Genomic DNA, 25,438 nt, shown 5'->3' with positions numbered 1-25,438 from the left:
CTGCAAATGAATGCAGACTATGAGAACCGAAGGATTCTCCCACGGACATGTACCTGTGACAGCATTAAGGTACGAGGGAAGGGGAAGAGGTCATATTCATTCTCAGAAGGTTTTGCAGATTAATCAGTTTAGAAGACATTGACCTCATAGTGCGAAGACATTTACTCATAGATAAGAAGTTGGTTCCAGATTTGTACGAACCCACAGATCAGTACAGGTGAGGAATCTAACTACTTCATGAAGCACAAGTGAATATACTAGGCATGTTATGAGATGCAGATAGAGAGATCCAACTTGTGTGAAGAGAAACTTCTTATGGTAGAAAGTGACAGAACCATGAGATCAACCGGGGCTGTAAAAAGAAGTTTTATTTACCACACTTGGAACTGCTAGACGGAGTGGGAGATGATGCCGAGCAGTTCAATCCTTCGTGCCCTAACTTGGCGACGGAAGACACCTACGGCGACGGCGGAGAGGACGATGTCCGCGGTCGGCGTGAAGACGGCGTTGGAGAGGTTGCGGCAGCGAAGCGCTTCGTCGCCGACGTCGTCGAGAGATAGCGGTGGTGCTAGGGTTCGTGCGAGGGTGGAAGAAGAAGATAATGACCACGGTAAGTGTGAATTGATAGGCTCAGGGGCGGCACTGTGCTATTACACAGGTGCCCCTGGCGATTCGCATCTGAGGAACACGTGGCCAGTTTGCGGAAGTTTGGGGTTTGTTCCACGTCCCACGCACGCCTGGATTGTCGGGCGGTCGTTCCTGCTTCTCCGGATTTTATGTGGAGGAATGAGCATTGAAAACGGACTTTATGGTTGTCTCTATATCTTCTGCTGACAAGGACGCAGTGAAGACATTCGACAGTTTCAATAGAATGCATATGACTTGGAGAGATAGAGTTTGAGATAGAAAGCATAGAGAAGTTGGGGTCCGATCACATTCACTTAGTTCAAAAGATTCAACACGAAGATATAGCTATAAGTGAACGTTGTAGAGGACAGAACACTAGCATATATATATATATATATATATATATATATATATATATATATATATAATCAACATAGTGAAGATAATCATGAAAATATGTTGAGCTCGAAGCCAAACCAAATGTGAAGACATTGCAAGGTAACGCCATGAGTGAAACACTTCAAAATAGAACGTTTGCTGGTGGCATTACCCACCGTATAGGAAGTATTAGACCCAGACACGGCGCACAATTATCGTGGCGCTCCGAAGTCAAATTCCATATTAATGTATTCACACTTAGAATGTATGTCTTCATTGATTGAAGACATACTTTACTTTGTGCGTTGCACATCTAAGTCATCATATGCATAAGTGTTAGGATGTGTGCCTAATTACAGGACATTTGAGGATTCTAGGATATTTAGCTCACACCGTAACTTGCAAAACCTCTTCTCATCCAAGGGCTTGGTAAAGATATCTGCCAATTGCTCTTCAGTGTTGACGTGTATGATATCAATGTCTTCCTTCACAACATGATCTCTGAGAAAGTGATGATGAATTTCAATGTGCTTTGTCTTCGAGTGCTGAACTGAGTTGTTGGCAATCTTGATGGCGCTTTCGTTGTCGCAGTAAAGTGGCACTTGCTTCAGATGAATGCCATAGTCCTTGAGTGTTTGCTTCATCCACAGAAGCTGAGCGCAGCAAGATCCAGCAGCAATGTATTCAGATTCAGCAGTGGAGAGAGATACACAGTTCTGCTTCTTTGAAGACCAACTTACAAGTGATCGTCCCAGAAAGTGACATGTGCCTGATGTAGACTTGCGATCAACTTTGTCACCAGCATAATCAGCATCCGAGAATCCAACCAAATCAAACTCTGAGCCCTTTGGATACCATAATCCTAGAGTTGGGGTATGAGCCAAATATCGAAGAATTCGCTTCACAGCTAAGTGATGCAACTCCTTTGGTGCCGCTTGAAATCGAGCACACATGCAAACACTAAGCATAATATCTGGCCTAGATGCACATAGATAAAGTAAAGAACCAATCATGGAGCGGTATACCTTTTGATCGAACTCTTTACCATTGTCGTCAGGACCCAGATGATGTTTGGCTGGCATTGGTGTTGTGAAGCCTTTGCAGTATTGCATACCGAACTTCTTCAGGCAATCTTTGAGATACTTCTCTTGCGATATGAAGATGCCATTGTGTTGTTGTCGTATTTGAAGACCAAGGAAGAACTTTAGTTCCCCCATCATGGACATCTGATATTGCTCCTGCATCATATATCCAAACTCTTCACTGTACTTCTGATTGGTGCAACCGAAGATAATGTCATCCACATATATTTGGCACACAAATAGTTCACCATCATATGTCTTCGTGAAAAGAGTGGGATCCGGGGAACCAGCTATGAAGCCTTTGCTCTTCAGGAAGTATTTGAGTGTGTCATACCAGGCCCTAGGGGCTTGTTTGAGGCCATACAGTGCCTTGTTGAGCTTGTATACCATGTCAGGATGTTTTGGATTTTCAAAGCCAGGCGGTTGTGCAACATACACTTCTTCTTCTATCTTGCCATTGAGAAAGACACTTTTCACATCCATTTGATATAGAAGTATGTTATGATGATTTGCATAGGCCAGCAGTATGCGTATGGCTTCAAGCCTAGCCACATGAGCAAATGTTTCATCGAAGTCAATGCCCTCCACTTGAGTATATCCTTGAGCAACGAGACGAGCTTTGTTTCTGACAACTTGACCATGCTCATATTGCTTGTTGCGGTATATCCATTTGGTGCCTATTATGTTGTGCTTCCGTGCATCAGGACGCTTGACCAGTTCCCATACATTATTCAGCTTAAACAGTTGAAGCTCTTCTTGCATAGCTTGAATCCATTCAGGTTCCATGAAGGCTTCTTCAACTTTCTTGGGTTCTGATATTGATACGAATGCGAAGTGCCCACAAAAATTTGCTAGTTGAGTTGCCCTTGAACGAGTGAGTGGACCAGGTGCATTGATGCTGTCAATTATTCTGTCAATCTGCACTTCATTGGTAACACGAGAATGTACAGGGCGAAGACTTTGCTCTTGCTGATCTGGGTTGTTGTTGGGAGGAATGTCTTCAGGCTGAGCATTGTCTTCATGTTGATCAGGTGCTGAGATGATAAGTTCTTCTTCAAGATGAGCTTCAGAAGGTATAATCTCTCCAGTTCCCATAAGCTTGATTGATTCACCAGCTGGAACTTCATCTAGCACATTTGGCAGTTGCTCTCTTTGTGAACCATTTGTCTCATCGAACCGCACATCCACTGTTTCAACCACTTTGTAATGAAAGAGATTGAAGACTCTGTAGGAGTGCGAATCCTTTCCATATCCAAGCATAAAGCCCTCATGTGCTTTTGGTGCAAACTTTGAGGTGTGGTGTGGGTCCTTGATCCAGCACCTTGCGCCAAATACTCTGAAGTAACTGACATTTGACTTCTTGCCACTTAGGAGTTCATAAGATGTCTTGTTCAGAAGTTTGTGAAGATAAACACGATTGATTGTATGGCATGCAGTGTCAATGGCTTCAGTCCAGAATTTTCTTGGAGTCTTGTATTCATCTAGCATTGTTCTGGCCATCTCAATTAGTGTTCTGTTCTTGCGTTCGACGACGCCATTCTGCTGTGGCGTGTACGGAGCTGAGAATTCATGTGTGATGCCCAAGGTATCAAGATATGTATCAAGGCCAGTGTTCTTGAATTCAGTGCCATTGTCACTTCTAATGTGCTTTATCTTGGCGCCAAAATTGTTCATAGCTCAATTGGCGAAGCGTCTGAAGACATCCTGCACTTCAGTCTTGTAAAAGGATTATGTGCACCCAAGTATATCTAGAGTAATCATCAACAATGACGAAACCATAAAGGCAAGCAGTAGTAGTAAAAGTTGAGTAGTGAGTGGGACCGAAAAGATCCATGTGGAGCAGTTCGAAGGGTTCAGTAGTAGTCATGATTGTCTTCGAAGGATGTTTTGCCCTCATCATCTTTCCTGCTTCACAGGCACCGCACAAGTGATCTTTCTTGAACTTGACACCCTCGATGCCTATGACATGCTTCTTCTTCGCAAGGGTGTGGAGGTTCCTCATGCCAGCATGCCCAAGCCTCCGATGCCAAAGCCAGCATTCTGAAGCTTTTGCAAGAAGACATACTACAAGTTGTGGCCCTGCTGAGAAATCTACCACGTACAGATCATCTTTTCAATACCCTTCAAACACTAGAGACTTGTCAGAATCCATTAGTACTAGGCAACGATATTTTCCAAACATTACGATCATGTTCAAATCGCAAAGCATTGAGACAGACATTAAGTTGAAACCAAGGGATTCAACAAGCATGACTTTATCCATGTGTTGATTCTTTGAGATTGCAACTCTACCTAGACCCAATACCTTACTTTTACCAGTGTCCGCAAATGTGATGTGGCTCTTGTCAGATGGACATAAGGTTGAGTCCATAAGAAGACTTCTTTTGCCAGTCATGTGATTTGTACACCCACTGTCAATAATCCATTCTGAAGACTTTGAAGACGCTGGTGTCGTACCCTACAGTGCAGTTAGGGGGATAGGCTTCACGAAGAGAATTGTGAAGCAAAAACATTTGACGAACCAGTGGGTTATGAAAACTTAGATCCAGATTAGGACTAATAGGGAGAGTAGCATGCGATTCAGGAACGAAGTACATAATGATGCCATTCGAGCATTTTATCTTGTGCCCTACTAGATTTTTAAGGTCCCCAGCAATAGCGTCAGAAGATTTTGGTTTTCTGCTGGAGACCTTTCCCTGCAAAAGAGAGTTAAGCCTTCTTAACCACCCACATCTTCAAGGGTGGCTTAGAAGCAATAAGTCTAAGTGCAGCATTTGAGAATTTTGGCTTTGAAGCTTTAGCAAACAGTCTTGCAGGTGGACAATAGTACTCATAAGAATAAGTAGAATAATTTTTGGTCATATGAACATGACAGTTTGATGAACCGCTCTCATATTCATATGCCTGAGTATGGTTTCCCTACAAAACATTTGTGTTAGTGTGACTCAGGTGAGTCCTCTGTTTGTATGAAGCCTTTGGACCGTATGAAGCTTTTGGTCTGAGGTTTGTCTTCTTCAAGTGAGGTGTCATGAAGACATTCACAAGAAGATTTTCCAGACACCTTTTCGGAACCCAGATCTTCTTCATAGGCGGTCCATTCCTGCAGTTAGTACCAATGTACCTGGCAAACACTTCACCATTCTGATTCTCAAACAGTATATAGTTTGCATCAAAGGATTCATCAATGATAATGGGGTTAGCACAAGTGAAGCCAAATAAATTGGATGGATCTGCTGAAGGTTCCTTTGCAGCAACCCACTTGGTTTTGGGGTACTGCTCAGGTTTCCAGTAAGAGCCATCTGCATTTATTTTCCTTACGAACCCAACACCCTCTTTCCTAGGGTTTCGGTTCAGAATCTGCTTTTTGAGGACATCACATAATGTATGATGTCCTTTAAGACTTTTGTACATCCCTGTTTCAAGCAATGTCTTCAACCTAGCATTCTCATCAGCAATAGCAGTGGTATCCTCAGCAGAGGGGTTAGTTACCACATCAACAGTTGAAGATATTGCAATAGCAGTAGCAGTGGAACATTCAGCAATAGAAGTAGCATTATCACGCTCAATGCATTTAAGACATGGTGGTTCAAATCCTTCCTGAGCGGAACTGATCTGTTCGGTGCGAAGTGACTCGTTTTCCTTTTGAAGATCTTCATGAGCCGCTCTCAATTTCTCAAGTTCTTGCTTCCTTTGAAGATAATCATAGGAAAGCTTTTCATGAGTTGTTGAGAGAGTATCAATACGATCTTCAAGTTCCTGATACTTAACGTGAAGATTTTTTATGTCTTCAATTAAGGATTCAGATCGAGTCATTTCAGCACCCAACAGATCATCGCTTCTGTCTAACAGTTTTTGAATATGTTCCATGGCCTTTTGTTGTTTAGTTACAATTTTAGCAAGTGTTTTGTAGCTGGGTTTTGAATCACAATCAGAGTCATCGTCACTGGATGTTTGATAGCGAGTGGTGCGTGTGTTTACCTTGGCACCGCGTGCCATGAAGCAGTAGGTAGGAGTGGAGTCGTCCTTGTCATTTGCATCAGTGTCGGTGATGAAGTCATTGTCTTCAATGTTGAAGATGGACTTGGCGACGTATGCTGTAGCCAGACTTGCAATGCCAGAATAAGACTCCTCCTCAGACTCCACCTCTGCCTCCTCAGAAGCGGACTCCTCCTCAGAATCCATTTCCTTGCCAACAAACGCACGTGCCTTGCCAGATGGGCTCTTCTTTTGTGATGAAGACTTTGAGGAAGACTTGGAAGAAGACTTTGAGTATTTCTTCTTCTTCTTGTCGTCAGAGTCATATTCCTTGCTCTTCTTCTTCCTTCTGTTCTCATTGTCCCACTGTGGACACTCAGAGATGAAGTGTCCAGTTTTCTTGCACTTGTGGCATGTTTTCTTCTTGTAGTCATGAGCAGAAGCTTCATCATTCCTTGAGCTTGATCGTGAAAACTTTCTGAAGCCTTTCTTCTTGGTGAACTTTTGGAACTTCTTCACAAGCATTGCAAGTTCCCTTCCAATGTCTTCAGGATCATCAGAACTGCTGTCAGATTCTTCTTCAGATGAGGAAACAGCTTTTGCCTTCAAGGCACGAGTTCGCCCATAGTTTGAACCGTAGATATCTCTTTTCTCAGAAAGCTGAAACTCATGTGTGTTGAGCCTCTCGAGTATGTCAGACGGATCGAGTGTCTTGAAATCAGGACGTTCTTGAATCATCAGGGCTAGAATGTCAAATGAACTATCAAGTGATCTCAGCAGCGTCTTGACGATTTCATGCTTGGTGATCTCAGTGGCGCCGAGGGCTTGAAGCTCATTTGTGATGTCAGTGAGTCGATCAAATGTGTGTTGGACATTCTCATTGTCATTTCGCTTGAAGCGGTTGAAGAGATTGCGAAGGACACTGATTCTTTGATCTCTTTGTGTTGAGATGCCTTCATTGACCTTGGAGAGCCAGTCCCAGACCAGCTTGGATGTCTTCAAAGCACTCACACGGCCATATTGTCCTTTGGTCACATGACCACAGATGATGTTCTTGGCAGTAGAGTCCAGTTGAACGAATTTCTTGACATTAGCAGCAGTGACACCTTCTCCAGCCTTGGGAACGCCGTTCTCGACGACATACCATAGGTCGATGTCAATAGCTTCAAGATGCATGCGCATATTATTCTTCCAGTAGGGATATTCAGTTCCATCGAAGACGGGGCACGCAATAGAGACTTTGATTATCCCTGCAGTCGACATAGCTAAAACTCCAGGTGGTTAAACCGAATCACACAGAACAAGAGAGCACCTTGCTCTGATACCAATTGAAAGTGCGTTATATCGACTAGAGGGGGGTGAATAGGCGATTTTTATGAAAGTCTTCAAAATGTGGAAGTTATGAAGACAAACAGTAGAGATATGCCTATCACTATGCAGCGGAAGTTAGATTACACTAGGCAAGCCATGATGAAGTATTCAACAGAATGAAAGCACAATGACAAGTAGCTGCAGTGTAATAAGGATGAGGTATGAAGAGGTTGTGAAGCCAAAACAATCATACAGTTACGTTGTGAAGACAAAAGATATAGCAAGCATGCAATGGCTTCACAGTGAGTAACAATAAGTAAAAGGAAGTGAAAATGAAACCAGTGACTCGTTGAAGACAATGATGTGTTGGACCAGTTCCAGTTGCTATGACAACTGTACGTCTGGTTGGAGCGGCTAGGTATTTAAACCTTAGGACACACAGTCCCGGACACCCAGTCCTGAACACGCAGCTCAGGACACCAAGTCCTCACCGTATTCTCCTTGAGCTAAGGTCACTTAGTCCTCGCCCAACCACTCTGGTAAGTCTTCAAGGTAGACTCCCAAACCTTCACAGACTTCGTTCACTGGAAATCCACAATGTCTCTTGGATGCTCTGAACGCGATGCCTAACCGTCTGGGGATGCACAATCCTCAAGTTTAATAAGTCTTCAGATCACACAGACAAGAAGACTTAAGTGATGCCCAATGTTCTCTGGCTCTGGGTGGTTAGGGCTTTTCTCCTCGCTAGGAATTTTCTCTCAAAGGCTTCGAGGTGGGTTGCTCTCAAACGACAACGCCGTGCACTGAAATCTGAGCAGCCAACCGTTTATGGTTGTAGGGGGTGGGCTATTTATAGCCACTTGGCAACCCGACCTGATTTGTCCGAAATGACCCTGGGTTACTAAGGAACTGACACGTGTCTCAACGGTCAGATTTCAAAATCTCATGGCAACTTTACTTGGGCTACAAGCAAAGCTGACTTGTCCGGCTCTGGACAAGATTCGCTCTCATTGTCTTCACTCAAAGACATAGGTTTTTGGTTTAGGCATCACTTCAGTCATTCTGACTGGTTCTCCTGGACCCCACTTAACAGTACGGTGGTTCCTATGACTCAACACAAAAAGAAAAAGAACTACGAAAGATCTAAGTCTTCGAGCTCCATAGGCTTCATAACGCGTCTTCTTTTGTCATAGTCTTCAATGTGAATATCTTCATATACCACCTTTGGCTTCAATGTCTTCATACATTTTTAGGGGTCATCTCTGGTAGTGAAACCGAATCAATGAGGGACTTCTACTTGTGTTATCCTGCAATTCTCACAAACACATTAGTCCCTCAACTAACTTTGTCGTCAATACTCCAAAACCAACTAGGGGTGGCACTAGATGCACTTACACCTACTTCCTGCTTGATTGATCTTGATGAATATGAGTGTTACAAGAGTTGATCTACCACGAGATCATAATGGCTAAACCCTAAAAGTCTAGCCTAACTATCATTATCAAGATTTATCTACGGACCTAGCCCTCCGGTTTATATAGACACGGGAGGGATCTAGGGTTACATAAGGTCGGTTACAGATAAAGGAATCTTCATATTTGATCGCCAAGCTTGCCTTCCATGCCAAGGAGAGTCCCATCCGGACATGGTGAGAGTCTCCGGTCTTCGTATCTTCACGGCCCATCAGTCCGGCCCATATCCAATAGGTCGGATGCCCGAGGACCCCTTAGTCGCAGACTCCCTCATTAGCCCCTGAACCAGGGTTCAATGATGAGGTGTCCAGCGTGCAGATTGTCTTCGGCATTGCAAGACAGGTTCTCCTTTCCGAATACGCCAAGATAACATTCGGATGAAATGAACGTGTCCGGATCTACAACACAAGTACCACACACACAGCAGTAGGGAGTATAATATTTCACAAGTCCCATCTGCCGACAACTTTTTGCAAGATGACATGACGTCTGTCCGGTCATCATATCGAACCGTTTTTGTCTGCCACTCCTCATTTCAAGATGCAGTTTCCATTGGCACGTCTTGTCAAAGCAGAGATGGTGTCCCCTTGTCGGTGTCAAAACTGGCGGATCTCGGGTAGGGGGTCCCGAACTATGCGTCTAGGCCGGATGGTAACAGGAGGCAAGGGACTCGAAGTTTTACCCAGGTTCGGGCCCTCTCGATGGAGGTAAAACCCTACGTCCTTCTTGATTAATATTGATGATATGGGTAGTACAAGAGTAGATCTACCACGAGATCGAGGATGCTAAACCCTAGAAGCTAGCCTATGGTATGATTATTGTTGTCTATGTTGTCCTACGGACTAAAACCCTCCGGTTTATATAGACACTGGATAGGGTTAGGGTTACATAGAGTCGGTTACAATGGTAGGAGATCTACATATCCGTATCGCCAAGCTTGCCTTCCACGCCAAGGAAAGTCCCTCCCGGACACGGGACGAAGTCTTTAATCTTGTATCTTCATAGTCCAGGAGTTCGGCTGAAGGTATAGTCCGTCTATCCGAACACCCCCTAATCCAGGACTCCGTCAGTAGCCCCTGAACCAGGCTTCAATGACGACGAGTCCGGCGCGCAGATTGTCTTCGGCATTGCAAGGCGGGTTCCTCCTCCAAGTACTTCGTAGAAGATTTTGAACACAAAGATAGTGTCCGGCTCTGCAAAATAAGTTTCCACATATTGCCATAGAGAGAATAATATTTACACCAATCTAATCTGCTGACGTATTCCGTAGCGTGACACACCACGGCCAAGCCTTTATCCGAGTCATTTCATTATCCCACCTCAGCGCGTTATGCGAGGCTGTTTCCTTGGCACGTCTTGTTAAAACAGAGATCATGTCCCCTTATCCCGGGATTCTCATCAATACGGGTGTGGGTAAACCAACCGCTTCTAGGACTCCTAGATTATATGCAAGTCCAAACTGACACGGAGAGGATGCTTGATATTCACCCTCTTTATAAAGAGGACAAGGCTTTTATCTTTCCCTCCCGTGCTCAATCGAATCCTTCCCCCACCTCAAGCTCAAACGCCCGAAGTTCAGGTCAGGTGCTCCGAACCTCCAGTCATGTCCAGATCTAGCCTTCAAGGCCGATGGATGCCTTCCTCCGTCACGAAAGAAGACATCAAGAAGTTGAGGGAGGCCAGATATCTGACCCCCGAGATTTTGCATCGGCTGCCTCCCCGAGGGCAGGCCGTCCCCACCCCCGAACCCAATGAGAACGTCGTGTTCGTTTCCCACTTCCTTCGAGGTCTAGGCCTAACCCTGGATCCTTTCGTCAGGGGTTTGATGTTTTACTACGGGCTAGATTTTCATGATCTAGCTCCGGACTCCTTTCTTCATATCGCGACATTTATTGTCGTGTGCGAGGCCTTCCTCCGGGTTACCCCTCACTTTGGCCTATGGCTCAAGACCTTTGAAGTGAAGCCGAAGATGGTCAAGGGGCAACATGCAGCGTGTGGAGGTGCCTCAATACGCAAGATGACGGGAGCTCCGTGGCCCAAAGGTTCCATCCCAGAGGTGTCTGAATTGTGGCAACAGGAGTGGTTCTACATCACGGCTCCTAGAAGTGCCAAGTGGGCGGCCCCCGCTGCTTTCCGCTCGGGCCCTCCACCACAGCTGATGTCATGGATCAGCAGAGGTCTGAGCTGGGGTCCTGTCAAGGACGTGCCTATACTGCAAGGCCACATTCGAGGTCTCTTCAATGGAGATTTCAGTTTGGTTGCGGTAACACAGGTTATGCTAGTTCGTCAAGTCCAGCCTTGCAAACGCCGGCCTCTTCGCCTATGGGAGTCCAATCTCGAGGGACCGCGTGCTGTTCAGAATTTTCTCGGCCTGATGCACGAGGAGATGTACAAGTCATTCTTCGCAACTTAGGTGGAGTGTCCGGAAATCACCGAGGACGTGGGCTTGAGTAGTAACCGCACCGCCCAATAGGTAAGGCATCTTCCGGCCGAACATACTCTCTCTACTTCGTTACGAAGTTATTTATGAGTGTTCGCTTTTTGACCAGGACTGGCTAACAAAGGCGAAGTTGATTCGGTGTTCGGCCCCCCTCCCTGAGGGTTTGGAAAATCCGGTATTGGAAAAGATGCTCCAGACCGCACCTTGCCCGGAGCCCTTGAAGGAAGATACTGTGGAGGATAATGCAGGCGGATGCGGGCCCCCAACGCTGCCCATTCTAGCCGAGGGAGCGAGCATCTCCATGAGGGAAGGTGACCAGAAGAGGAAAAGGACCGCGCCCGAGGATTCAGAAGCCGAAGCTTCCAAACGGGAGAAGAAGTCTCCCACAGAGGGTCCTACCTTGGGGGGCGCTGTTGCCGCACAAAGTCCGCGGGGGGATCAATTCTCCCTCGAGTCGTAAGTGACCCGAAATACTTTTAATAGTACATATATGCCATCTTTTTCTTCTGAGGAAATAACCACCGCATATATTTTTGCAGTTCGGGCCTTAGCCCCTCTCAAATGAGCTCATCTTCAGGGGATCTTCTTCCAGAGATGATGGAGAGCGAAATGCCTCCTCCGGATTCCTCCGCTCTAGAAGCGGGCGACCCTGAAGTGTCGTCGTGGAGGGCATCTCTGAGTCCGGTGAGGCCAGAAGATAATCCCATTGACCCCCGAAGCTCCCAGTGTCCGGCTCCCGAAGAGAGCAGAAAAAAGAGTCCGCCACCGTCTAATGCGCGATCGGATATTCTGAGGGAGTTGGTGGGGCAAGCGGCCATCTCAGATGAACACCGTGTGATGATGAATACGGTGATGGAGAGAATATCGTCCGCCGAAAGCGGATTGCATGAAGCTTTTATGAGTCTACTGACAGGCTTTGAGGTACGTAAAAGAATGTATGATAATCCTGCACATGCTAGGTGTGCCCTATGTAGATAGTAGCCCCTGAGACTCTGGTTATCGTCGGAAACGACGACGAACATAGGATCATATTCCCAGGAAATAACCATACTGCCTCTATGTGCAGGTGATGGAAGCTCCTGTGGCTAGCCGGACTAGCGAGTTTGCCCATTTAGAGCGGCAGTTGGATGCGGCAGACGCCGACATTGAGCTTGTTAACAAAAGACTTGACGAGGCACAGGGTAAGTGTGAATATCTGGTAAATGCCACATAGGAAGAGAAGCATGATGCCAGTATCTTTAATATGTTGTGACTGCAGATGGAGCTGCCACCGTTGAAGCCTTGCGGGCAGAACTTGCCCGAGCCAAGGAACAAGCGAGGTTGGGTAATGCGGTTGCTGTGATGGTGGCCGAAGAGTTGCAAGCCGAGAAGGCCGCACATGGCGAGACCTGAGACAAGATGGCCAAGATGGCTATAGAATTAAAAGCCTCCGCCGACCGTTGCCGGGTTCTTGAAAAGGAAAACCAAGCAAAGGCATCGGACCTTGAGAAGGCTGCTGCGACGAAAAAGGATCTCCGCTCTGCTATGAGGGCAAAGAAGGAGGAGCTGCGGGAAGCCGGGGATATTGTAGCTGGGAAATCCTTTATGTTGCGGAGGAAATTCAGAGATCCATGGTATGCCCCTCTGGATCGGCTGTGGAGTTCGGAGGATGTGTATATGGATCTGGCGGCGAGCGCTTCCAATGCGGCCAAGTACTTCCAGGGTCAGACGGACCATGGAGTAGACCAGTTGTTTTGGAGACAATTCCATTCTCCCAAGCGTCCACTTTCATTGACTGACCAATTAGCCGAATGGGCCGAACTAAATAGGTTGTTCGGACTCTCTATGAGGTCTGTTGTGGATCAGCTATGGCCGGGAAGGTCAAAACCGAACAGCTATTTCAGCTTGGTGCAGCAGGTCCTTGATGTGGTGCCGCGCATTAATGCGATGAGGAGGTCGGCGTGCATAGAGGGCGCATGGATGGCCTTTGCCCGTGTTAAGGCATATTGGGCAGAGATGGATGCTACCAATGTTGCAACACGGGATTCGGCTATAGGTCGAAAGGCTGCCGAGCACTACTTTGAAGAAGTTCTTGAGGGTGCCTGTTTGATAGAGACCCAGTGCTCAAAAAATATTATGTTTGAGTGATATGTAATCTCATCGTAAGAGAAATGCTTTTATAAATTTTTATAAGGCTACTTTTATATTTTTGCCTGAAAGTAATATGATGATTCCTGGGCGGCCGTTTATGTATACATGTGTATAACCTAAAAGATTGCAGCCGTCGGCTTCAACCCTCACGCATATAATGCAGAGGTGCTCACAAAAACATGCATTCACACTTAACCCAATGTCTTGGTCCTATTAAGGAGGTGATAGCGGAGCGAGCGAGGCAACCGGACTATAATGCTTTAGCACTTTCACTTAGCCATAGGAGTTTGACACTTGGGCTACTAGATAGCCCCTGGTGGATCCGCACTCTCCTGGTCTCGGGGTGCGTACATGCCTGGCCGGGAAACGGCCCTTTGTTAAGGCGGAGGAATTCTAACATTCCCACAGGTCATCGAGTGGTTGACCAGTCTCATGCTATATCATGACAGTCAGTTTTCGGCTTTCTCTACTGAGGTGCTCGTCCGGATGAACCAGGGCACAATCGCAGTAGTTCCCCTGGTGCTGCCTTAGCCGGCAAGGTGGAACGTAAGGCACCAAAACACAGGAGCCGGGCAAACCCAACATTTGACCAAAGACAATGATTCGGAGCTGATGCATATAGGGCCAAACTCGCGACGCCGAACACTCCCTAAGGTATTCAGTCTTTGTGGTATAAATTGGGCCTAAATAGTGGCCTTTGTAAGAAGCCCCGTGTGTCCAGGTACGTGCATTGTTCTGGCGTGGCCACATGCCAAGACGTCAGCATCCTTCTCAACGGTGGATATGTATCAACAAGAGACAGTAAAAAGGTTTGCGCAGGGTCTTAATCTAAAAAGAATCCTTGGAGCGGGTCCCTGCTGCACGTCTGCACCTGTGTCTCCGTTGTGCCGTATCCTGGACGGGTGTAGCATGATGATCGTCTGTAAAAGAGAGGAAGTTAAGTGAAAAATTTGTCGTGAAAAAGGATAGTTTTTAAAGAAACCATGTATAATTCAAGATGATAAGAAATTGCCACTTGTCTACGCGCGTTGAGCCCCTTGTATTGACAAATAGGGGTGTGACCACTTATTTTCGTATAAATAGCGGCGCCGGACTTGATTAGTTGTATCTGAGGTCTTGACGACCTATTGGAGGCTTTCGTTTGTCCGGGCGCCTTTAGTGTGCGGCGGCCAAGGCAGCCTCACTCTCTTCGGCGCGCAGAGATCGCTTGATATTTCCGTGCACTGTAATGATGCCACGTGGACCGGGCATCTTGAGTGTGAGGGAGGCGTAGTGTGGTATTGCATTAAAGCGAGCGAAAGCTTCGCGTCCGAGCAGTGCTTGATAGCCACTTTGAAACGGAGCGATGTGGAAAGTTAAATGCTCATGATGGAAGTTATCGGGGGAGCCGAATGTAACTTGTAGTAGGAGGGAGCCCGTACAATGAGCCCCTGGGCCTGGCGTTACTCTTTTAAAGGTAGTATTGCTATGGCGAATTTGTGTTGGGTCTAGCCCCATCCCGCGGATTGTATCCTGATATATTAGGTTTAGGCTACTGCCGCCGTCCATCAAGACCCTTGTGAAGTGATATCCGCCAATTAATGGATCTAATACCAGGGCAGCCCATCCTGCGTGTCGGATACTTGCTGAGTAATCGCGATGGTCGAAAGTGATCGGTTGAGATGACCAGTGGCAGGACTTCGTGGTGATAGGCACTTGGGTATACTTTCCTAGGAGTGCCGCATTGTTTTTTCCCTTGATTACGTGTAACACGTTTACTATTTTGACTTCTGGTGGAAATTGCTTTTGTTCCCCCATGTCTTGCTTGGGGGGCTCGTCCTCGTCTTCTTGGTGTATCCCCCCCCTTGTGTACGGCGTTGACCTTGACGGACTGCTTGAAGACCCAACATTCTCTGTGGGTATGATTAGCAGGTTTACCAAGTGTACTATGAATCTGACATACTTGGTCCAGAATTTTATTGAGGCTGGACAATTCGTCCCTGGTGCCTTTAGGGGGCGGCTTTTGGCCTGGCCAAGGGGTTTTGAATCCGGCATTTACTGTCGTGCCCTTCGTGATGTCTTCTTTATTCCGGCGTTTGTTATTGCTGTTGCGCCGTGATTTCCCGTTTCCATCTCTAACTTCAGATGTATTGGGGTCGCTGGTGCTGCATCTGGCTAGCCAGCTGTCCTCCCCCGCGCAAAAGCGGGTCATGAGGTTTGTTAATGCGGCCATCGTTCTCGGCTTATTTTGGCCGAGGTGTCTGGCGAGCCATTCGTCACGAATGCTATGCTTGAAAGCTGCTAAGGCTTCGGCATCCGGACAGTCGACAATCTGGTTCTTTTTAGTAAGAAACCTGTTCCAAAGCTTTCGGGCTGACTTTCCGGGCTGTTGAGTTATATGACTCAAATCGTCCGCATCCAGAGGTCGGACATAAGTCCCTTGAAAATTTGCCCGAAAGGCGTCTTCGAGCTCTTCCCAACTTCCAATGGAGCTTTCGGGGAGGCCTTTGAGCCAGTGACGAGCTGGCCCTTTGAGCTTGAGGGGTAGGTGCTTGATGGCGTGGAGATCATCTCCTCGAGCCATATGGATATGAAGGATGTAGTCCTCAATCCAGACCCCAAGGTCTGTTGTTCCGTCGTATGCCTCTATGTTTACGGGCTTGAATCCCTCTGGAAATTCATGGTCCAGCACCTCATTGGTGAAACATAGGGGGTGTGCGGCACCCCTGTAGCTGGGTGTACCGCGTTGTTCGGATGTTTGTTGTGTTGCATTGTATGCTGGGGCGCGCTTGCGTGGTCCATAGATGGATCTTGTTGCACCGTCCTTTGGGTGCGAGCCCTCGCATTGGTTGCGTGTTGTATGGTGAGCGGCGTTGTATGCCGCTCTGTGTTGGTAGAGGGGTTGTCTATCCGACCAGGTGGCTGCTTTGATATTTGGTTGTGGGGGGTCTGAGGCCTCCTCATCGAATTCGGGTAGCAGCTTCCGCTTTGGGTAGCTCTTGTAGGGGCGATTGTCGCCGTACCTTGCTGCTGTGTTGAGTATTTTACTCCATCTGATTTGGAGTGTGTCTTGCGCGGCCTTGAGCCTTTGCTTCTGTTTTTTCAGACTCCTCATGGTGGCAACAAGCCTTTTACGGGCAGTCTGCTGCTCCGGGTACCTGTCCGGCGTTATGTCGTCCGGATCATTATCCTTGATAGGATTTGTTTGTTCGGTTTGATTATCCAGATTGCCGTTGTCCGGCAGCGGTTCGCCCTGCTCCAGCGCTGGATCTGTGTGATCGCTATTTCTGTCGAGCGGGATTGGGATTGGAGCTTGCGTTGCCGCTTTGACTGCTTTTCAAGGGAACAAGCCTTCGATGCGTCCTTCTGCTCCTCGTCGTCATCTTTTGGTGCGTCCACCATGTATACGTCATATGACGAGGTGGTGTTCCAGGGCCCAATAGGCGCTGGTTCTTCATCGTCTCCTTCATCGGCGTCCATACCGTCGATGTCTTCGGAGTCGAGGTCGAGCATCTCGGTTAAATCGTCGATAGTGGCTACAAAGTGGGTGGTGGATGGGCTTTGAATTTCTTCATCATCCGTACCCCAACCTTGCTGACCGTAGTTCGGCCAGGGCTCTCCTAATAAAGAGAGAGACTTTAGTGTCTTGAGAATATCGCCAAAAGGTGAGGGGTGGAAGATGTTCGCGGCAGTAAACTCCATGATCGGCGCCCAATTGGATTCGATCAGCAGGGGCGCGGAGGGTTCGGGGTCCGGAGAGGAGTCCGGCTCCTTGCAGTCACGAGTCTCACGGAGTGTGGGGCTGGTGTTCGGCTCAATCGCCGTTGGGATCGCAGCCCCCGAGGTGGCGTCCAACCACGCATCCTCGATCAGCACGGTTGGCTCCGAATTAAGGGTCGAAGCCAATGCGGGTGCGGCATCCAGGGCACTATTCGGCGGCAGAGCTAGATCATGCTCGTCGGGATAGTGCGGCGCGCTCGGCAGTGGCTCGAATCCGTCGATGATCAAGTCCCCGCGGATGTCAACCGTGTAGTTTAAACTTCCAAATCTGACCTGACGGCCAGGGGCATAGCTTTCGATCTGCTCCAGATGGCCAAGTGAATTGGCCCGCAGTGCGAAGCCGCTGAAGATGAAGATCTGTCCGGGGCGGAAGGTCTCACCCTGGACTGCATCGTTATTGGTGATCGTAGGAGCCATTGAGCCTAACAGCGATGACACAGAGGAACTCTCAATGAAAGCACCAATGTCGGTGTCAAAACCGGCGGATATTGGGTAGGGGGTCCCGAACTGTGCGTCTAGACCGGATGGTAACAGGAGGCAAGGGACACGAAGTTTTACCCAGGTTCGGGCCCTCTCGATGGAGGTAAAACCCTACGTCCTGCTTGATTAATATTGATGATATCGGTAGTACAAGAGTAGATCTACCACGAGATCGAGGAGGCTAAACCCTAGAAGCTAGCCTATGGTATGATTATTGTTGTCTATGTTGTCCTACGGACTAAAACCCTCCGGTTTATATAGACACCGGATAGGGTTAGGGTTACATAGAGTCGGTTACAATGGTAGGAGATCTACATATCCGTATCGCCAAGCTTGCCTTCCACGCCAAGGAAAGTCCCTCCCGGACACGGGACGAAGTCTTTAATCTTGTATCTTCATAGTCTAGGAGTCCGGCTGAAGGCATAGTCCGGCTATCCGAACACCCCCTAATCCAGGACTCCCTCACCCCTTATTGCAGGATTCTCATCAATACGAGCGTGGGTAATATAACCTTGCCATTTACACGGCCCTTTGGAACAGGCGAGTTTTAAGGCGAGTGGGGAGGCGCTTAGTATTTACTGCCTTTATAAGGAGATAAGGACTCCCCTTCTTCACCCATGCTTTCTCTCTTCCTCCGCCCTTCCATCCTTGAGTTCCAGCACCCAAGTTCTCATCTCTCCCCCCTCGAGCAAGCAGCCAACCATGTCCGGATTCGAAGGTCAAGGCAAGTGGATGGCCTCCTCCGTCAAGGAGAAGGACATTACCGAGCTTCGGGCGGCCGGGTATCTGGCGAAGGAAATCACCCACCATCTTCCAGCCAAGGGGCAAGTCGTCCCTACACTGAACCCCAACGGGAGGGTGGTATTCATCCCTCATTTCATCCGCGGGCTAGGGTTTCCACTCCACCCTTTCGTCCGCGGGTTGATGTTCTATTATGGGCTAGACTTCCATGATCTAGCCCCAAACTCTTTCCTCAACATCTTGGCATTCATTGTCGTGTGTGAGGCCTTCCTCCGCATCCAACCCCACTTCGAGCTATGGCTCAAGGTCTTCAACGTGAAGCCGAAGGTGGTGGATGGTCAGCACGCAGAGTGCGGAGGTGCCATGGTGAGCAAGCTGACCAATGTCTCCTGGCCAAAAGGTACTTTTGTGGAGACTGTCAAGGAGTGGTAGAAACTCTGGTTCTACATCACATAGCCCCACGGCGCCACCTGGGCCGCGGCTACTGAATTCAACTCCAGAGTTCCAATGCGGCTCACCTCCTGGATTGAGAAGGGCCCAAATTGGTCTTCGTTAGACGAGCTGATAGCGCTGCAAATGCGCATTCAAAACATGGTGGACAAAAACATTAAGCTCGTCGATGTAATCCAAGTGATGCTAGTTCGCCGGATCGTCCCATGCCAAAGCTGAAGCCGCCATTTATTGGAATTCAATCTGAAGAAGCACCAAACTCTGGAAAGGCTCTTTAGAACCACTCACGAAGACGCCTGGAAGTTGCTCTTCAAAGGCAACGAGACGCTGCCAGCCATAGATTCGAACCACGGGCACGACATTACCCACCCCACCAACGAGGTAAGCCTTTAACGCATCCTCTACTTGCTTGCTTGAAGGAGGATATCTAAACTTTTATTATTTCAGGTATGGACGGAGAGAGCGGAGCGGATTCGGTATCCGGCCCCGCTACCCGAGGAACTAGTCATCCCGCGCCTTGCGAAGATGCTGGTATTAGTGCCCTATACGGCGCTGGAGAAGAAGGCCAACAAGAAGGCCAAGGGGGTCCGGAGTGGCCCCTGTCGCAAGGGCGCTTCGAACATGACGTCCGAAGACAAGATCCGCTCCTCCGCCACCAAAGACGAGGAGGAGGAGGAGGAGGAGGAGAGCGACTCTCCCCCTGATGGGGGGAGGAAGAAGATGGCGGCCTCCACAAATCTGGAGGCAGAGGCGCCCAAGAGGGGGAAAGGCCCTCTCGCGGATAACTCCGCATGGGACGTCAACAGCAGCCCGGAGCGAAGCCCCCGAAACAAGCCTCCAGCCGCGTCGTAAGTACCTAAACCCACAGATGTCCATGTGTTCGTCCTCTCTTGCTTCATAATATAATATGTTAATTTATGCCATTACAGTCTGGCCCATGACAGCTCCCAGCAATCATCATCAAGAGGTTCGTTGGATTCAAAGGTGACGTCTAGTGAGTCATCGGCGGCTGCTCACTCTCCCGCGGCCAAGGGCGACGACGAGGTACTGTCCCAAAGGACCTTCCCAGGCCAGGGAGAGGTTCAGGAGGCTGTCAGAGCGGCGCCAGGAGGCAAGACCTCGGCTTCCGGACACATGGGGGAGCAGATCCCCATGGCAACTAGGGACGGGGGCCTTGCTCAATTTGGCCCCCAGCCGAATACAAGTCCGGGGACCTATATGGCTCTTGAATCTAGCGAACAACGTCCTTCAAAAGAAGGGGGTGTGCCTGTTCCACCGGTGACCTCTGTCCAACCAGAGGCACCGGATAATCTGCTGGAAGCGCTACAAGGCGCTTCCATTGTGGAAGAACACCGTATCCTTATGGGTACGGTGATTGAGAAGGTTCGGTCCGTCAAGAGCGGACTCACCGAAGCCTGTAGCGGCCTGCTGACAGGTTTTGAGGTAAGTGGCGTAACAGGGAAAATCCCAACATAGACAGTAGCCCCTGAGACACTGTCCGGTGTTCGGAAAGAAAATCCCGACCGAGGATCAATTAAATTTCGCAGGAAACTAACTAAAATGTGTCTGATGTGAATAAGCAGGCGTCGTTGCTGGCCGCGACCTCACACACTGCCAAAGTCTCCGGACTGAAGCAGAGACTGGAGCGGGCCGAGGAGGAGCTCGGCCAAGCGAGGAATCAGCTGGAAGACCAGCAAGGTATGTAATGGCTCGCTATATATTCGGAAAGAATAAATGATGTATATTGACCGTAGTGTCATAATATGTGTAGGAGCGACGACCGAGGTCGACGACCTTAGAAAGGCCCTGGCCGAAGCCGAGGGGAGAGATGTCAAGGAGCAGGCCGCTCGTAAGAAGCTTAAGGCCAGGCTGAATGAGGTCCAGCAAGAGCTCCAGGACACTGTGAAGAAGTGTGAGACCTTGGAGGGCGATGTTTCGGCTCGAGAGGCCGAACTCGCAAAGGCTCATCAAAGCGCGGAAGCGGCCCGGGTTGAAGCCTAGGGTGCCCTCCAGGAGATCCAGGAGGCCAAGAAGATCATGACGGGTAAGGTGTTTAGTATGCAAAGCAAGTATGTGAAGAAGTATTTCTTACTAACCCGGATTTGGAGTTCTCCAGGGGCGTTTGCAGATCTGCCGTGCAGTTTGTCCGATGCTGCAGAGTTCTTCTGAGCCGAAGAAAGGAGCTCAATGGAGAAGCTGTTCTAGTCACAATACCTCACGCTAGAGCATCTAGTGCCCTTCACCGATCACCTAAAAAAGTTGGTCGAGCTACATAGGGTGGCCAAACTGGCCAAGAAGGATTTGATAATCCGGATGTGGCCTGCCGAAGCTATGCCCGGCAGCTACTTCAGGCTCGTGAAGCGGCTGGTGAACGCATGTCCTCGGTTGGACGTCGTCAAGCGATCGGCCTGCATTGAAGGTGCGCGCATGGCCTTCGCCCACGTCAAGGTGTGGTGGGCGAAGATGGACGCCGTCGAGCTGACAACCGAGGGGCCACCAGAGGGCAAGGAGCACCACACGCTCGAGCGGTATTTTGCAGATGTACTGGAGGGGTCTCGCATTGTGGCGACACGATGTGCGCAAGACATTATTTTCGAATGAATACATTCATGTTGACTTTGCCTTGTATGATGAAACAAAATCGTTATGTAATATAATGTTTTGTTATTTAAAGAATTTCTTCTCCTGTGCGGCCGTGTTATGTGAAATCTGAGAGTTGGCCAGCCGTCGGCTTCTGCCCCCACGTAGGAAATACGGGGGTGTTCGGGATGTAATCTAAACACTTTTGATCCAATTGTTTGGTCCTTAAAGGAGGTGTTTAGCGCGATGAACCAGGCAATCGGAATATGCGGCTTTAGCACCCCCACTTAGCCCTAGGAGTTTCACAATAGAAATATAGGCACAACCCCTAGTATCAGAACTAGGATGTTGTAAACACTTGATCGGGTAAGTACCAATCCCTTGCGTAATGATGAAAAAATCTCTAAGGATTTGAGACCTCCGAAGAGCTGACCGGCTCTCGCCGGATCATGACAGTCAGTTTTCGGCTTTCTCTACTGAGGTGCTCCTCCGTGTAAACCAGGGCACAATCATAGTAGTTCTCCCTTTACTACCGTAGCCGATACAGCGGAACGTAAGGTAGTAATCACAGGAGCCAGGCATCCCAACTATTGACCAAAGACATGATTCGGAGCCAATGCATGTAGTGATAAATTCGGGGTGCCGAATTATACTGTAGAAGTGTTCGGACTTTTGTTGCCATGTTGTGGGGTGCTATGAAGCCCCTGGCGAATTGAAACGTACTAGATTGTATGGGTGCTATTTGATAAAGTTATCAAAAGAGGAAAAGAAGAAAAGGTCGTAAGCTAGAGCCGTAAAATTTGGGCCACAAACTGTTTCCATTATGATTTGACTAGTGCGTTGAAGCGCATTTATACAAGTAGTGCAATAAGCAGAAGGCTGTTTACTATCACTTAACCAAGGAAGAGTTGTGTGTGGGTCCTAAAATAGGTAAAGGGAATGTTAAAGAAACCACCTAAAAGTTCTCCGGTACATCCATGCTTCTTGTCATCTTGGTGTTTTTATCCTTCGAAAAGAATCGATGGTCGAGCCATCGGGAAAGGCCTGTGAAGAAGAAACCTGAAAAAAGCAGAAAAAAGGAAACAATGAAAGTATGTGTGTCTGGGGCGGTCGAGCCGTATTGTGGATCACAAGCTGGTTATTCCTCCATTTGTGCCCATGGTATTTTTATTGCGTAGTTATGTACGCATGGTACAATTGCCGCCACTTGGTCGGGACTGGGATGGAGGCTCAATTGCTAGTCAAGCTGTTAATGAGCCGAGCTATCCTACTGTAGAATGGTCCAGACTCTCTTGACAGTGTCCGGGGGATCGGCCACCGAATTAAGGTTCTGCTTAAAAAGGCCGCTCTGTACCTCTGCCGCTAAGGCAGCGGTGTGCTCCTCGGTGCGGAGGGAGCATTCCGTGTTTCCATTAACTATTATGACGCCTCATGGTCCGGGCATCTTGAGCTTAAGATAAGCATAGTGTGGCACCGCATTGAATCGAGCAAATGCGGTTCGTTCGAGCAGTGCATGATAGCCACTACGAAAGGGGGCGATATCAAAGATTAACTCCTCGCTTCGGAAGTTGTCCGGAGATCCGAATACAACCTCTGGTCTGATTGAGCCCGTACAGCGGGCCTCTACACCTGGTATGACTCCTTTAAAGGTAGTCTTTCTGGGCTTGATCCGTGATGGATTGATGCCCATTTTGCACAATGTATCCTGATAGAGTAAGTTAAGGCTACTGCCACCGTCCATCAGGACTCACGTCAGGTGGAACCCATCAATTATTGGGTCCAAGACCAATGCGACTGAACCACCATGACGGATACTGGTCAGATGATACTGGCGATCGAAAGTGATCGGGCATGACGACCATAGATTAAAATTTGGGGCGACTGGCTCTCTCTTGGGGATGTGGGTAGCATATACCATGTTCACCGTTTTGACCTGGGGGGATTTCTTCTGTCCCCCTGTGTTCGATGGCCGAGACTCCTTGTCGTAGTCTTCGCTTTGCGATCCCTTCTCCTTGCTTTCAGCATTTAACTTGCCATCCTATTTCAAAACCCAACAATCTCTGTTTGTATGATTGGGTGGTTTGTCTGGGGTGCCGTGAATCTGGCACGGATGATCAAGTATGTGGTCCAAGCTAGATGAACCCGAATTGTTCTTTTTGAATGGCTTCTTCCGCTGACCGGACTTAGAGCCACTGAATCCGGCGTTGACCGCCGTATCATCGGTGTTGTCATTGTTGTTCTGATGCTTGTATCTGTTGCATCGTGACTTGTCGTTGCTATTTTTGGCTTTAGGGGTGCCGGCGTCACTTGCATTGTTTTTGCTACGGGCCAGCCAACTATCTTCACCCGCACAAAAGCGGGTCATGAGTGCTTTGAGGGCTGCCATGGACTTTGGCTTTTCTTGGCCGAGGTGGCGGGCGAGCCATTCGTTGCGGATGCTGTGTTTAAAGGCCGCTAGGGCTTCGGCATCCGGACAGTCGCGATCTGATTCTTTTTAGTTAAGAACCTAGTCCAGAATTTCCTAGCAGACTCTCCGGGCTGTTGAACTATATGGCTTAAGTCATCGGCGTCCGGAGGTCGAACATATGTACCTTGGAAGTTGTAAAGAAAGGCTTGTTCCAAGTCCTCCCAGCTGCCGATGGAATTTTCGGGCAGGCTGTTCCGTGAATGTCGGGCTGGCCCTTTAAATTTTAGGGGGAGGTATTTAATGGCGTGAAGGTCCTCGCCGCGGGCCATATGAATATGGAGAATGAAGTCTTTGATCCATACGGCGGGGTCTGTGGTTCCGTCGTATGATTCTATGTTCACGGGTTTGAACCCTTCTGAGAATTCATGTTCCATGACTTTGTTCGTGAAGCAAAGAGGGTGTGCGGCGCCTCTATATCGGGCCGCATCGCGACATAGCTCTGATGGAGTCCATCCGCGGCTTTCGGCCCATGCATGACTAGGTTTGTCATGTCCGAATAGATGGTCATCGTCATGTGTCGAGGCACGTCCTCGCGATCCATAGATTGATCTGGTATGTCCTGCTCTATTGTTCAGGTCCTGCCTAAGGTCATATGTATGACCGCAAGCTGTTGTACCTCTGCCTTTGCGGTGAGGCGGGGCAGGCTGGTGTTCGGCTTGAGTTGCCGTTGTGGTCGGTCAGCCGCATCACGCGATGGGGGTATGTGCTCCGACGCCTCGTCGTCGAAGCAATTTGCGCTTGGGGTAGCTTTTGGATGGGCGTTTAAGGCCGTATTCTTCGGTTGCTAGGACATTGGTCCATTTATCGTTGAGCAGATCTTGGTCAGCTTGAAGCTACTGCTGCTTCTTTTTCAGGCTCCTTGCAGTGGCTATTAGGTGGCACTTGAAGCGCTCCTTCTCAAGAGGTTCCTCCGACATGATAAAATCCTCAGTGCCGAGGCTTGCCTCATCCTCGGAGGGCGGAAGATAATTACTATCCTCTGAGTCTTCGTGTGTGGCCTGTTTACCAGGGCTAACTTGCCCATCTTCCCGTTCATCCTATTCGGCAGTTGCATCAACGGGTCCATGTTGTCTTCGGCGCCTTCCAGAGTATTATCTTCTCCTGTGCCGGTGTTGCTGTCTTTGCTGTGGCGTGACTTGGAACGGCGCCGCTGACGCCGGCCCTTTGAATGTATCTCAGGAGGTTTCTCCTCAACTGGGTCTTCTTTGTCATCGTCGCTATTCTCTTTTAGTGCAATCACCATGTATACATCATATGAGGAAGTGGACGTCAAGCATCCGGTAAACGGCGGGTTCTGGGCCTCTTCTTCTCCGGCATTGTCGTCCATACCGTTGATGCCATTGGAGCCGTAATCGAGCATGTCAGTTAAGTCTTCGACAGTGGCTATGAAGTGGGCGGTGGGTGGGAAGCAAAATTCTCCGTCATCAGCCTCCGGTTCGAGCCGGATACAATTCGGCTATGAGCCCCCCGCTAAAGATAGTGCTCTTAACGAGCTTAGCACATCGCCCAAAAGCAAGTGTCGGAAGATATCCGCGGAGCTGAATTC

Source organism: Triticum aestivum, chromosome 2A (genome assembly GCF_018294505.1).
Source record: "Triticum aestivum cultivar Chinese Spring chromosome 2A, IWGSC CS RefSeq v2.1, whole genome shotgun sequence".
NCBI lineage: Eukaryota > Viridiplantae > Streptophyta > Magnoliopsida > Poales > Poaceae > Triticum > Triticum aestivum.
Note: the sequence above shows the minus strand (reverse complement) of the source record.